A 16,556-nucleotide genomic window follows, 5' to 3' on the forward strand; every position below is an offset into this window, starting at 1 on the left:
CTAGGCTGCCCACTCAGTGTTCATAAATTTTAACGGGTATTTTCTCTTCCCGATTTAAAAAAAAAAAAAAAAAAAAAAAAAAAAAAAAAAGAAGAAAAGAATTTATCTTTGAAATAATTCTCTATCTCTTTTATCAAAAAAGACAGTATCTATACCCTTAAATTCATCTTTTCTGCAAATTGATTAAATATTTATTTTTTTTGCTGGAACATTTATCTGCAATGCCATGCTTGAAGAGCAATGGAAGAGTAGAAACGCTCAACACCTCTCATATGCAGGAAAAATAAAGCCAACATAGTTTACCTTCAATCTGAAGAGTCAGTCATGTTTGTCGCACCTATGTCATTTATTAACATGAAAAATGTCAAAACCCCTGTGTGTTACAGCCCCAAAGAAACACAACTGGCATTGCACTTCTGTAAAACATTGAGACTGTCAAGAGATTTTGACATGTTCACAAAAACTGAAGCAGTCAGTCTTTTTCAACACAGAATGGATGAACACAACTGAAATAATATTGCTGAGGGCATGTCATTTWATGGGAAGGAAACTCACAGAATGGTTGAGGCTGGACAGCATCTCTGGAGAGCATCCAATCCAACACTTTTGCTCAAGTGTGGTCAGGTACAGCAGGTTGCCCAGGATCATGTCTGGTTGGGTTTTCAAAATGTACACAGATGGTGGCCCCTTAGCTTTTCAGGAGAACCTGCTCCAATGTTCAGCCACAGTTATGGAAAAGCTATTTTCTTACGTTTAAACAGAATTTTCTGTGTTTCAGTTTGTATCCAATTTTTTCTGCCCTATCACTAGCAACTTGTGAGTAGAGTTTCTCTCTGTCTTCTTYTATTTTTAGACATTTATAATGTTCCCCTGAGCCCTCTTTTCTCCAGGAGGAATAGTCCCTTCTCTACACTCCTACATCAGGTACTCCASTCCTTCAACATTTAAGCTGTGGTTTGTTGGATTCATTCTACTCCCTCGGACTCTCATTTTGTACCTCCTTTGTGTCGGTGAATTCASAACTGGACACAGCACTCCACACATGCTGAGCAGAGGTAAAGGATCACCTCCTTCAATTTGCAGGCAACACTCTTTCAACAGGTGTCACAGTAGCATACGTACCTTGGTATGGAAGCCTCCACTGCTTCGTTTGTTATTCCCTACAGCAGAAGTTTTCCGCATCAACTAATTTATGTTTTTTTTTTTTCATTAACTGTAAAAAAAAAAAAATTAAATTCAATGCCTGTGAAAAATAGGGCTAAATACATTGCAAATGAACATGAGGTTGTTGGAATTTTGGCTGAGACCTAGAAAACTCAGGTCTCCAAGCAGACCTTCCAAATCTCTGAACTCTGCCTACTTTATTTTAACTTAAAAAAAAAAAAGAAAAAGAAAAAAAAAAGGAAAAAAAGAAAAATAATTAGCTTTGAGCTTGTTTAAGACTAGAAAAATTAAATTGAATCATTAAGTTAAAATTTCGTAATTTTCTTCTCATTGACTGAAGCTATTCCTTCCATAGTCCTTGAGGCATSTGAAATCTGCTCAGCAGTTCCCCTATTGTACTGGATAATAACCTCAGACTGTTCACATCAATAGGAAATAAAGCCCCAAGTACCTGTGAGTCACACTACAGCCGTAATATGATGGCCACTTCTCGCTCCTGATATTATCCTGGTCCCAGTCCCAAGTGTGCTCATGATCTCAGTAATCTCCTGACTTGCTGTAGCTAAATCCAACTGTTACATTTCTGAGCATACATCCCAGGTGCGAGGCAAAACTCACAGGGAAGCAGAGGTGAGATGTGAGTTGTTTTTTAAACTGCCACTCACCATCCTATTTTAAACTTGCCTGTGTGTATTACAAATGCTCACAATGCTAGGCACAGATTTGCATTAGCTCAGCATTAAACAGCAAACAAGGGGTGCTGACCCTGCCTCAGTTGTACTCATGTAAAGACCATTTCAGTCTGCTGCCAAATCAAACTGTTTTATTTAAGCTGATTAAGGTCTTAGTTTTACTCAAACTGCCTTCAGAAAATATTTTTCCTCTAAGAATAATAGAATCACAGAAATGTTAGGGTTGGAAAGGACTTTAAAAATCACCTACTTCCAACCTCCCTGCCGTGGGCAGGGACACCTTTCACTACACCAGTTTACTGAAGGTCCCACCCAACCTGCTCATGAATATTTCCAAGGATGARGTAACCTGTTCCAGTGCCTCACCAACCTCATAGAAAATAATTTCTTCCTAATATCTAATCTAAACCTACTGTCCTTCAGCCTAAGGCTTTTCTSCTTTATCTGATCACTACATGCCCTTGTGAAAACTCCTTCCTCAGCCTCTTGCAAGCCCCCTTTGGGTACTGGGAGTCTGATACAAGGTCTCCCAGAAAGCTCCTGCAGGCTGAATAACCCCAAATATCTCAGCCTGTCTTCATAGGAGAGTTGCACCAGCCCTGTGATCAGCTCGTTATAATGCAAAATTCTACTTTATCAATGTTTTAAGGTAAGAAATGTAGGGTCAGAAATTTATATTAYCTTATGTAAGAAATATCAGCACCTTTATAAACATTTACATTAAAAAATCAGCTTGATATTGATGTGGTTTACATGATCTAATGACTTCCAAAGTCTGATCAGACATTTTGTGAAAAACAAGAAACAWGCAAAAATCCGGTTTTATTTTATAAATTTTACATTTATTGCTTTTCATTCCTGTGAGAGTACTCCTTTGTTCATACTCTGCAAGAATAAATATCTAATTTGCCTCTCTGTATTTTTATTATTTTGTGTAACAGTACTGTCATCTCCCATTGTATACATAAAATAAACAATCTCATTTTTTATGAGTTGTAGAGTAATAACATTAAGATATTATTTSTTTTTATTTCAAAATGCCATAGAAATACTTCTATATACTGTCTTAGGACAACTTAAATTTTCTTTAGCACAAAGCCAATATTTTTTTTTCATTTCCTTACCTGAAAGTAAATTTTCATAACCGTATGGTGTTACAACTCAAATGGCAGTAAATTGGATAAAGAGACAGAGAGGGAAAAAAACCCCAGCTTTGAAACTGGGTATTTAATACCATGAACCTAATTGGTGGAAATTATTTGAAGCAGTATTCTTGTTGTTGGTTGGTGGAAGTATTTTCTTCTYTAGAATTCTGCTATTATTCTTCAGAATTAGTATTTGATTTGCTAGTATTTCAAAATCTGGGTGAACAAGCATTTGCACAACACATTTTACTCAGTGGGGAAAGCAGCACCTCTTTGCCTTTAAACAGACCTATTGGTTCCATTGTATGTTTCTCTTAAAAAAAAAAAAAAAAAAAAAAAAAAGAAAAAAAAAAAAATCCCAGAAATATTGAATATCTCTCAGCACTCAAATTTTCAGTGCCCGGTAATTAGTGTCCAAGTTTTCATTTTTCATTTGCTAAATAAAAGCATATTACAGTTTTTTATTGTGCTTGCAGTAAAACAATAATTGAACACCAGAWGGGTTTTCAGGTTCATATCATACATTTGACAATGTCTAAGTACATAGAAGAAGAAACCAGAAATTATATTGATTTTCTATTGAATGGCAAGACTGATATTTCTTCTTTTGAAGGTTTTGCTTTTCCACAAAGGAAATGCCACAAAGGAACTCCACCATGCAAGGAAAGTATATTAAAAACCAGTACACAATAAAAAAAAATAATAATTTCAGAACTAAACCACTTCACATGCCATCCTACTGCCCATAATGGGAAGAAAAACATTATGTACTTAAAGACAATTAAAGACAGATAAAGACATTTTAAATGTGTGAAATTATTAACCCATTTTTCTCTTCTGCATATCCTTTCTCTGCTTGCATTTGGGCTGAAAACAAAGAAGAGGCTCCCAAAGTATCCAGAAGTGTTTGTTTTCCTTTAATGAAGCAAACATCAGACTTCACCAGAACTGTTGTGCTGAATATTAACTTCAGCATCTCTAGTGTATTTGCCAGAGATGCACCTTTTGATGGTAAAGGTTTCGCTAAGCTAAGGTACGGTGTCAGTGTAAAAAGACAAGTAAAAAGACTCTCATGTCTGATGACTAGGATACAAACACATGGAAGGCTGAGGATCAAGTTCTTATCCTGCTCAATTCAAAACAATTCAAAACCCCTCAGATACAAGGGTACAAGAGCACTCACCTCACACTGAAAGTCCTGTATTTGCCCTGAATACCAATCTAATATTGTGCTCCACAGAGACTTCTGTTTTCCTTCCAGCAGAGAACAAAAGCGAATTTCAGAATCTCAGAAGTCACTATGTAACAGAACAGTCACCCTCCATCAGCTGCATAGGGAACAGATTTTCAAAGTCAAAAAGTGGGACACCTTATGCCATCTCCTTTTATAGTCATGAAACACTTATGTGCTTGGTCTTCTGGCTCTTTGAGTTGGTTTAGGAAATCTCCTTCACAGCAGTAAAGGCATGAAAGTCTTAGCTCTACTACATTTCTGTTATGGGAATAGTCCTTTATAAAAGCAAACAAAGTATTTCTACACTATAGCACAAGAGTTTAGGAAACCAGTTTGCAAGCTAAACTTTGTCCTCTGTCTGTTGATCTGTCATGGTTCCTGTGGAACAGCATTTCTTGCTTCATTTTATCATATCRCTTTTGTCATAAGCCCCCAAACTTTATTTTAAATTTCATTAYAGTGGAATTTTTGAATTATTTCAATTCTAATAAATGTGAAAAAGTCACAATATGTTTAGGTTTGAAGCTGTAAATTTACATGAAAAGAGGAAAAAAACCAAACAAGAAAGAACAAAATATAAAAATCAAAAAGTCACTGAAATGACACATACTAGATTGTTTTTAGAACTGGAGAACATACTGCAGTTCATGCTRATATGTTTACAGTCTTTTCTGTAAAATTCTGTGACATCTGCTGAGTTCTTGTAAGGATTTTGAAATTTACACTCAGCAACATAAATGAAATATCACCAGTTTTATCTTTAATAACACCTTTTTCAGACAGAATCTATATATACCTCTCTCATGTACACCTACAGTTTCACATCCATATAGAACATTAATTGCTCCAATTTATATTGTTATTTTTTGCAAGGCATTTTGGAAAAGTCCATCATATCAGTGCAAATGCAATTACAAAGCAATGAGGTATTTCTTTCACCTCAGGAATTATATAATTTGAGAAAAAAAAAAGTTTGAAAAGTTCTGAATATTTTCCTGCCTTTTCTATATAAGTATTAAAGTAGGACTACATTTTGAAATAATATTTTGCRTCTCAGAGTTTGCTTGGACAGTTTTGAATATGAGTTGATTTTCACCTAAAATTTAATGAGCTACTCATGTAGAAGGCAGCTTCATGGCCTTTCACTGCTGTAACAGCTAGCTTCAGTACTTCATTCTCATACTTGCTTATTAATTACACTCATTTAACCTAAGTGTACATCTCACTTCTGCTGCCATATGCACACAAGTGAGATAAGGTGCTTTGAGTCACCATCCCTGGAGGTACAGACATGGCACTTAGGGACATGGTTTAGCAATAGATTTGGCAGTGTTAGCAGAATGATTGAACTTGATGATATTAAGGCTCTTTTACGAGCTTAATGATTCTACAATTCTMTGATTCTGTGAACAAAGTCACCTCACAACAAGAAAAAAAGGGAAGGAAATATCTGTGAATTCTTTAAGATTTCTACAGCTATTGCTCTATTTCTTTCAAAAATGTAAGAAATTTCATGAGTTTTCMCACTTTCTGCAGTAGACCCAGAAAAGTCTGAGGATATGGCAACTAAATTACTGCRTAAGTCTTACTTTGATGCTGTTCATATCACACTTATCTATCCCTATAATTGAATTATTACATGAAGAGTTATACCACACTGTAAGCATGTACAACCACACTAAAGAAATTGTGGTGGTCCTCAATAAGCTTCTTAAGATTAGAAAGTACAAAGATAACCTTACCTTTATCTACAGCAGTTGAGAAATCTGACAAGCAGAAAAATTCTTCATTCTTAGAATCCTAAAATTTAAGTGAAACAGTTTAGGTCAGGACTTATTCTATAYCAACATCCAGAAATTCATTAACTTTTGTTTACCTGAATCTAAAKAAAATCCAGCTAAGTATGTAAGAGTGGTACCAGGACATGAGAGAGATAGACTAAAAAGAAACTCAATCAAAGCAGCAAAAGCTAAGTAAGCTTTTACAGAAGCCTACTGTCAAACACTGGGAAAAGAAATGGATCTGAAAATCTACATCTACAGAAACTTCAAGAGATTCTTAGAAAAGTATGGAAACTGATACTGTTGTATTTTAGGCCAGGAAGACTTTATCACAAAAGAAGTCAATATATTTGATTTCAGAACCTTCAAAATAATAAACAAACCTGGGAGTACTCAAATCCCTAGACCAGATACAAAATCATAGAGTGAATATTCATGTATATTCAAATACTTATAAAGATTAACAAGTCTAGCAGCTAAACTTGTGCAAAGTAGAGGCATTCATTTGAACTCACTGTGTTTATGACAACATGCATCAGATGATATCTTTTCTATATTTGGTTGGTATCATTTAGATTGAGGATTATGGGTTTTTTTCCCAATACAGAATAACAATTAATTTAGGGCAGAGAACATGTGCCTACTGCTTTTGCTTAGTTTAGTGCAGCATTTCCATCACTTTTGATGGATATGTGCTCGATAAATTGATTTCTGTCATACACAAGCAGATGGATATGTGGATGGATGGATAGATAGATATATAATTCTGTGTGCAGATATATGTGTTTTCATAAATTGTAATATATGCATTACAATAGACTGGTTCACTTAACATATGTTACATGTGAAAGTTACAAATTAAAGTGGATATTAGCTAAAAGTTATATTCAACTCAATAAATGGGGCTTTGACAAAAAAAAAAAACCTTCTAAAATTTACCACTCTTGCTGCATTATTTTTAGTTAAAATTTGGAAAAGTGTGATCAGATTTAAAAACATACATTTTGCTTAGATTTCAAGTAGCATATCAATTTTTTATATTTTAAAAAAGTAATAATTTTTAAGAATAAATAATTCATAATAGTGAAAATCTCTTTGAAGCAAATGTACTGGATTTATTTTTTTTTTATTTTTTTTTTTTAGGGAGAATGCCAGTATTTTGTATTATGTATTTTTTATAAATATGCTCAAATTTTTATTTTACCAACTCATATCTGAATTCAAAAACTACTTAGGTCTGGAGAAACTACAGTAAACTGATCTTACCTTTCCCCCCTTTTTATGTATTATGGATATAAAGTCCAGCATCATAGGTTTTAGAAGTTCATTTTAGGTCAACTACTTCATTGAAACTGTCAATCTGTTATGGAATGAGTAACAGTTTACTCTGACTCCAGATTCTAGTAAACAAACATCAGACAGCTTATGAGTCGGAATAATTTTTATGCTCATCTCAGTTCTCTCTGTGTAACATGTCCATATACAACATCTAAAGATTTAAGACATAGAAAAAGAAAATAAGTTTCTGTCTAAAGAATCATGGACTGTTTATTTCTAAAGAATTATGGACTATTACTATATATACTGCAGCCCCATATGTTGGGTTTAAGTTAGTAGCTAGTGATATGTTCCTTTTTCTTTTTTTTTTTTTTTTAATGCAAAACATAAGAACTAGCAGAAATGCTGGGATAGTGACTTTCATTTTTCCGTAATTGTATTGCCCAGTTGGTATTTTTTTTCTGCTTACTAATTAGTGTTCCTAAGCATTTATCAATTTCTTATCTCAATTTCTTATTTGTTCAATGTCCTCTAAGCAACCTCCAGAAGCTCTTAGGGGTTCAGGCATTGGAACAGGCTGCCCACAGAGGTGGTGGATTCACCACCCCTGGAGGTGCTCAAGAGGTGTCTGGTTCTGGTGSTGGATGCTGCAGTTTTGGGGTTTAGGGGTCCCAGTGGCAGTGCTGGGTGGATGGTCAGACTGGATGATCTTAAAGGTCTCTTCCAGCCTCGATGATTCCATGATCCCTTTATTCTATTATATTTATTTAGTATTTACAGGAAGAACATATGTTTTCTCATGGTGATTATGCAATGTTTTGTCAACATTCATRTGTTTGTGGAGATTGCACAAATATCAGATGAGCAATTTGAGTTAAAGTTAAGCATTTCAGCATTTTTTCCCCTCTTAAATACATATATACAGTTCTTTACCTTGTAAAGGTTAAATATGTGCTCCAGATCCCCTTTGACAAGCAGCAGATTTCAGACTGCATTGTTTTTTTTTGTAAGTGTACTAATGATTTGGACTACTACACAGTTAAAAACCTAATTAAAAAATTAACCAGAAAGAATCTTAGGCATTCCAGGTTTTTTTAGGTTTTACATCTACATTTTATCACATAAAATGTAGGCAATTAGTCTAGATTACTCACCCTCTCACCTCTAGGTAATAGGAATTCCATCTGCAGGTTGAATATGTTTCAGAAAACTTGGCATCCTTTGAGGTTGTTATTGTTCAGACAATGAACCTTTGTTCAAGACAATCACAATGAATAGTGATATCATACCTGCTTAGTTATTTTAGAAAATTCATATTGTCATGCCATTAAAACAAAGATGAAGACAGACTATCACAATGAAAAAAGTAGGTCTATTATTAYTCATTTAGATAGAGTATATTGGGTTCCTAGGGATTTTCCACAGAWTTTTTTTCAATAAGTTATAAACACAAATGTCTCAATAACTACCACTGCCTCATCTTTATGCATCAAAGATATTTGTAGAATTGAACTGCTGCTTAAACATGTAGAAGTTACTAAATCCACTTTTTCAAACAGGCTAAAGTAGTGGTTAAAATAGATAACTASTCTAAAGATGAATTCATGTCAGTGGTTAAGCTGGGTATGAAAACTCATTTTCCTGAAGTCACTAGTAAAAACTATTTATGTTGATTTTGGTTGGTATAGAGTTATTTTCTTCAGAGWATCTGGCATGGGGCTGTGTTTTGGATTTGTGCTGGAAACTGTTCATAACAGGGATGTTTTACTTGCTGCTGAGCTGTGCTTAAACAAGGTCAAGGCCTTTTGTGCTCCTCACCCCACCCCAGCAGCGAGGAGRCTGGGAGTGCCCAGGGACTTTGGAGGGGACACAGCCAGGACAGGTGACCCCAAATACCAAAGGAGCAACCCATACCATATAAGGTCAGGTTCAGCATATAAAGCTGGGGAAAGAGGAAGGAAGTGGGGTTGGAAGGAATTTGTTTTCCCAAGTCATTTTTATACTTGAGGGAACCCTGGTTTCCTGACTGGCTGAACACCTGTCTACCAATGACAAGTGGTGAAYGAATTCCTTATTTTGTTTTGCTTCCAAGCGAAGTTTTTGCATCGTGCATTTGCCAACCCTTTGAGTTTTCTCACTTTTCTCACTTTTCTCACTTCTCACCTTCCAATTCTCTCTCATCCCCATGCAGGGGTGGGGGGGATGAGGGAGTGAGTGGTCAGTTGTGAGGGGCTTGGTTGTAGATTGCTGCAACCACAACAACATATTGATTTGCAAATGTTCCATCCTTCCTCTCAAGAGTTGAAAATATCATTGACAATAATATCAGAGCAGACTAAAACATTTTCTCATTTTCAGTCCTTCAAGTACTTCAGAAGACAGASAAGAGGGCACGACGAGGATTAGGGAGAAGGTAGGTGCATTACCTGTGAGTAAAGGAGGAAATTTCTGTGTGGACCAGCAGAGCATAGGACAGTTTGCTTGTTTGTTTTTMACATGTCAGAAGGTATTGGTTTCAAATTGAGTAAATCTTTCTTTGTTCATGGATCATTGACTGGGTAGATTGTAACAGCTCCTTTGGAGCCATTATGCTGTGTCATTTCAATCCAACCACTGAGAGAGAGTGTGTATCAGCCTCTCTGTTCCAACTCCACCAAACATGTCATTGAAATCATTGCCTGTGTGCTGAGCATATTGTTTTTAAAGTCTCATCTAATAGTTASTTATTTTTTTAAATATCATAAGCAGTTAGAACATGCCGCAAATKAACTGTTAAAAATCTATGCTCTAAAAACTAAAATAATGATATAATTTTAAAATCTCGCTTTACAAGTAAAACAAAGATCATCTAGAAACCTTTTTAAAATCCTATTTAATTAAAAAAAAAATATTGCCAAAGTAGAAACACATCCTCAGACTGCAGATTTTGCCAGGCTGTGTGGGTATGGAGCTGGCTGTCATTAGCATGCTGAGCACAGCATTGCTCTGTTCTGTTTCCTAAACCTGCAAATAAAGTCATGATCAGATTCAACAGAGGAGGCTTAAAGTACCTGAGAGAGGCCTTAGAGTGGATAAGCATTTGGGAAATCTTAAAAAGGAACTGAACAGTATTTCAGGAAGAAAAGATACCCCACTTGAAAGCAGTGAAGGTTGTCCTCCAAAGAAGATATTTCAGTCTAAAATAGGGAAACAATCTGTGTAAAATCATATTGCATGTAATGTTCATTTCCAATTTCAGGTTTCTTTTTAAAAGAAGTTTTTAGCAAAACTTTCTAAGGAAACCTGGTCTAAGTTATATCACAGTCAAGCAAATTTCCTGTTATGTCAGAAAAATCAATCACAGTCCAGAATTTCAATTAATATTCTCAAGTGTCAGCATATGTTATTTTAGGATCCTTTCATGGTGATTGGGTTCAAACCCTTTTCCCCCTCCTAATGAAAAGGAGATGAAGGAAAGAAGATTAAATGCCAAAAAATACATGCCCACAGCACTCAGCACGGCATTTTTGGAAAAAAGTGCTGAGGGTGAGCTCCCGCTGTCCATGTCWCCAATGGAGGAGATAGAAAGAGCCAGTCCCAAAGCTGACCCCTGAGCAATGCCACTTTTCACTGATCTCTGCTTGGACGTTRACCACAACTCCTTGAATATGACCATCCAGACAATTCCTTTGAACTGAATGTATTGTCTTCAATGAGGCTGAAATAAAGAGATTCAGGGGGAAAAAAATAAAATTTCTGATTTCACAGGTTTTGAAAACCAAAGTACCTTGCTCAAAACACAATTCAAATTCAACTTTGAAATGGTTAATAATTTCCATCAGCTGTCTCCTTTTTTAATACTCCATAAGAATTGAATTTTTGATGTGTTTCTGAACTGCATATTTACAAAACAATCATGTATATTTATACTGATTAGAGAAAAAGCTCATAACAGAACAAGAGCTGAGGCACAAACCAGCAAGTATCATTAAGTGTTGTATGACCTCTCTGCTTCCTCTCTTCCTCTTGAGCTTCCAGCCCCTGCAGTCTGTCACTGAACAAAGGCAACCCCATTAGACTCATATGCAAAAGGGTTAACAGTGCACAAAATGTTATGCTCCAAAAAAAAAAAAAAAAAACCACCAACAACAAAAAAGCAAAACTGCAGGGCTTTTACTTGTCTAGAATTTAGAACATCATAAACGTGGCTGCTTTTCTGAAGCTGTTACGGATAAAACTTCCAATATTCCTTTGAGACTACTGCATCATTTCTGCTAGGTCTTAGAGCAGAAGCCCAGAGTCATTCATCATCTCTAAATATGACATCTCCCTGACCAACAAGTCACTTAATGAAACCTTCCAGCTGGTCGGCAGTAGTATATGCAAAGAGAGTAGCAAATCCCRGGGGGGAAACAGATCCTTTCCTTCCCCTTTTCTCTTGTCTGAGGAGCATAGATTGCCTGGAAAACAGTTTTCAGGCGTCTGTAATTGAATGTGAGATGAACTTCCACAAGCTTTAATGAGGAGTAATATTACTGCCCAGGCAGCAGAAGTTAGTGCTCTGCTCCATGTCCCAAAATATTTCATTAATATTAACCAAGGTTTCCTATTCTCCCCAGGCAACAATGCTGTGGCAGGGAAGAAAGATGCAAATAACTCTCAGAGTCACCCAACTAATCACTGGAATAACGAGTGCAGGAATAATGAATACATGGAAGAGATGTTTGTCAGGTGAGGAAAATAGGCCTTTTCCACCAGGAATAAAGCTTTTGTTATCATAGCTACATGTAAAATTGTTTTGTACAGTATTTTAGCATTAAAAGTGTACTTTTCTATTGTTGTCTTTTGCACTTTTAAGAAGAACAATAATTCCAAATAGCAAGAGGAAATTAATATAACGAATTTTGTATTAGAGGATATAAACAATTATAAAATCCTTTGTCATGGCCTGCCAAAGTCTTCCGCTCAATCATAGATCATAACAATTTTGAAATTAAATTTGATTGTARATATAAATACATAGAAAGAAGACGGAAGTGCCATGGAGAGTGATTTGAAGGGCAACTGAGCTCTCAAGGGCAGCAGAAGACCATAATTTCTGGTGTATCTGTGCAAGTTGCTCAACATGAGGCTAAGACATCCTTAAGCTTGTAGAGACCAAATACAAGAGTACCATTTCTGGTTCCTGCCATCTCTTGAATAGCTCCATTCTTATCTTTGTGTGGAACAACATGGATATAGAGATCCCCAGCAAATGTATCATTTTATATGCACTCTTCTTTAAATTCCTCTCTTATTTTTATCATATTATATAAAGCAGATTTTTTTTTTTTTTTTTTTTTTTTTTTTTAGTGGAAACATATTATATTACAAGTTAGAATCACATTTGACATACTGGTCATCAGAAGTTTGAAATGGATGTGTCAAGCATGAAACCTGACATATATCAATCCATAGCATATGGCTATATGTAAAGTATATACTATTTGTAAAGTAAATGTGAGCATACATTATCAAAATCTGAGAAAATAGATTCATGTTTACTTCATTCTAGTCGTAGAGGGCCTATTTTCTTTGGTATTGTTACCTAATAACTTACAGTATTCCAGAAGACTTAAAAAAGCTGCCTGGAGTCCCACATGTAAGGATTTTAACAATTATTTTATTTTACCTATTTTTTTTTTTAATTTTATTTTACCGTTTGCTTGCCTTGGAGAAAGGAAATGGTGACTCTGCACAGTAGCTGGCCCGATTAATAGAATATTTCCAAATGGGCTTGATAAATTGTGAAGTTTGGCAATACTAATAAGGATTGGTAACAAGCTAAATGCTCCTACCTACAATTCCCATCTTCTAGGAGAGCATASAGGGTTTGCAAATAAGGGGAAAGGAAAGAATTGTTACCAAAATATCCTTCAGAATGGATGAGCAGATATGTTAGATATCTGAGTTGCTGCCAGTTACTGAGGAGCCAGAGTACAAAGCTAAGAGACTCTTGGGTAAAGAAGGAACATYATGAGGCTTTGCTAATTTTGCATCTCATTCAGGAATGGTTGTGCTGTGACTGTTTTCCAATTTCCCATTTACTCTCTGACTCCTTCTTCTTTCTGAATACCCCTTCAATTCCTTCTCTTYGTCCTGTCCTAGACATATTTTCATCATTGCATCTCCCGTCAATTTCTAGGAGCTACCTGGCAGCACGTTACCCTTCACTGTTAATTTCTTACCCCCTTCCATCTTTGGTGTGTATGCCTGAAAACTTCTCTACTGCAATACATATAATAAAATAGTTTGTTACGAGACAGACATATTAGAAAGGAAAAACATATGAGAATTAAAGACATCRTAATTTTTAGCTTAAAAATCTATGCATTATTGACTTGGGCCCTGAAATGCTGTTGTTATGCCTAAGAACCTGTATCTTTCCTCAGCATCTGAATCACCAGCCTTGAGTTAAACGTGAAGGCACAAAGCCCGTAACACCTAGGGAAAAAAAAAAAAAAAAAAAAAAAAAAAAAAAAAAAAAAAAAAAAAAAAAAAAAAAAAAAAAAAAAAACAACGATGCTACACTGGAAGTCAGGAGTAAGGATAAGTGTTAAGGAAAATTCTTTCCTTTCTGTGCCATAGGGGAATATTCTTTCATTTCAAAGACAGGCTGGCCTCTTCTCCCTGGGGTACTTCTTTCCCCCTCACCCTGCATTTTTAACACAGATCAAACAAATTCATTGTCTGGGTCATTATTTTAAATGGCCTCTCACCTGGGGAAGGGATTGGAGGGTTGGGACACTAATTCTCTTCTACATAAAGCTCTGTCCAAGGTTCAGTATGATAAAACTTGTTCAGACTATGCTCTCTTTCTGCAAGGCAAAACAGCTCAGTTTTCAGGAGGCCTGAAAATGTTCCCAGCTCCTGAGTAKGCTGCTGTCTGGTGATTGAACTACTCTCCAGAGAGCAAGAAAATACAGATGTATTTGCATATAAGACTTCAGCCATGAAATTTTTTCCCCCTTGTCCTTTTATTCAGATTATAGGTTGAATATTTCTTCCTCTCTGATTAAACTAGTATCCTTGCCCTGTTTCATCCCACAAGATCTTTGCTCTATTCTAAACATAAGATGAAACTGTTTCTCCAACACCCTTAACAGCTTTTAATCTATTATTTATTATTAAACCACATAATTTTATTATTTATAGCTTTTCTTGTAAAGTGTCTTGGGATGCATTTTTATGAAGTGCTATTCAAAATAAAATTGTATTGCACTAAAGAACAGTTCTCATTTATTTTTTAATAATTATTTGATCTTGCCTTGATTTACTGAGTCACTAAGGCATCTTATTCCCAATGATTTAAGGGATGGTGTGAAGTCAAAACTCATATAAACTCAGATCCTCGGCTAATGTAATCGGCAAAGTTCCAATGCAATCAATGGAGGTCTGCCAATTCACACTAGTTCTGTCCTACCGTAGGTTGTAAAAATCTCTCCTCATCTATGTTTTAAATGTCATTTTAGATGCCAAATAATTTCTTTTAATCTACATTGCTTGTCACTATACAGAGTTTATCTTTTCCAGTTCATCTTACTTAGACAGGTAAATCAGACTAGTTTATTTCTAAAAGCCTTTCGGTTCTGCCACTGATACAATACTACAATTTTGAAGGGTTTTCACTGCTAAGWCTGCAGGGAGATGCAATAAAATTGAAGCTATATGTTTTGCAAATTTTATGGAAATGCTTTTCTCAAATCATAGTCCCCAAGAATTCCTTATAAATATAACATTATAGTGATCATTCTCAAACACTGTAAGAAGAATATAAAATAATATATACATATGACAACCTAAATTTTTGAGTGAATGAATGATTTTAGGTGCCTCCATTCTCAGCCACACAAATGAGAAATCATGGGGACACCTGTATCATTAAGATTCTGAAAAGTTGCATAAATARTGCTTGCAAAGAGAGACTCTCAAAGTGAGAAAAAAACACAGTAAGAAAGCCCATTTTCTGTGGATGAAAAACAAAGCAGGCACTATTTTAATTTTCCACCTAACTTGTTTTTACAYTTTTTTATTGATATTGACAAGAAGTTGTTGCTAGTAGACATGGAAGAACAGAAATCCTAAGACTATCTAATGATGTGGAATATAGTTTTGCATCTTAATAATCTACACAGCTACTTCAGCAGCACTCTTCATATCTCCTGTTTCAGTATTAAGCCTTCACCTTCAGCAGCATCCCAAATTTTATCCTCTTTCTCTGACTGCCTACTTACAATTTCAAATTATATTATTTTAAGAGCGCCAATGGAACACAAATATAAAACTTACTTCAGGTACAGAATATGTGGTAGTTTGTCTCTAGCTGGACAGCAGGTGCTCACCAAAGTTGCTCTATCACTCTTCTCCTCAGTCGGACAGAGAAGAGAAAATGCAGTGAAAGCCTCGTGTATCAAGAGAAAGTAAGAAGAGAGCACTCACCAATTCTTGCCAAAGGTAAAAAAAATGAAACTTGGAGAAAATTATTTATTATCGATAAATTCAGATTAGGGCAATGAGAAATACAATCAAATCTTAAAGCCACTTTGTCCCTCACCTGTCCTGATTTACTCTATTTCCTCCCCCCTTCAAATCTTAAAGCCACTTTGTCCCTCACCTGTCCTGATTTACTCTATTTCCTCCCCCCTTCATCAGCTCAAGGGGACAATGTAGAAGCCCAGAAGGCAAGGAGTTAATGGGTATGTCTCAATATAATAACCAGATAGCTGCAGAGTCAACCAAGGGCTGTTGGTAAGAACATGCTGTAAGAGAGATCTGGATGTGGCTGGAGAAGAGGGCCATATGGAGGCAGGGAAGCATTTTTCTGGGACAAATGKYCTTGTTCTGGCTCCTGGAGATAAGCATAGCACAGTGCAGCTCAAGCACAGCAATGAAGCTGAGAAGTAGGMATGGACTTTWGAGCAAAGACCTACCCAGTAGGGGGGAAATCAAGATCACCAAAAATCCCTGAAGCCTTCATTTCTGGAAAGGTCAAGGACAAATTGTGCATAATAACTAATTTGCATAGAAAATGAGAAAATTAGTTTCAGGGTGGAGGGATTTATCTATAGAAAAGGTACTTTCACCAAGCCCGGACAGAACCCCCAGGACCCTGGACACCTCATCAGCTGTATCAATGCTGGAGCCAGAAGCTTCCTTCCTTCCTTCCTTCCTTCCTTCCTTCCTTCCTTCCTTCCTTCCTTCCTTCCTTCCTTCCTTCCTTCCTTCCTTCCTTCCTTCCTTCCTT

Source organism: Malurus melanocephalus, unplaced genomic scaffold (assembly GCF_030028575.1).
Source record: "Malurus melanocephalus ecotype Western Australia unplaced genomic scaffold, MMel_1.1 scaffold_4, whole genome shotgun sequence".
Classification (NCBI taxonomy): domain Eukaryota; kingdom Metazoa; phylum Chordata; class Aves; order Passeriformes; family Maluridae; genus Malurus; species Malurus melanocephalus.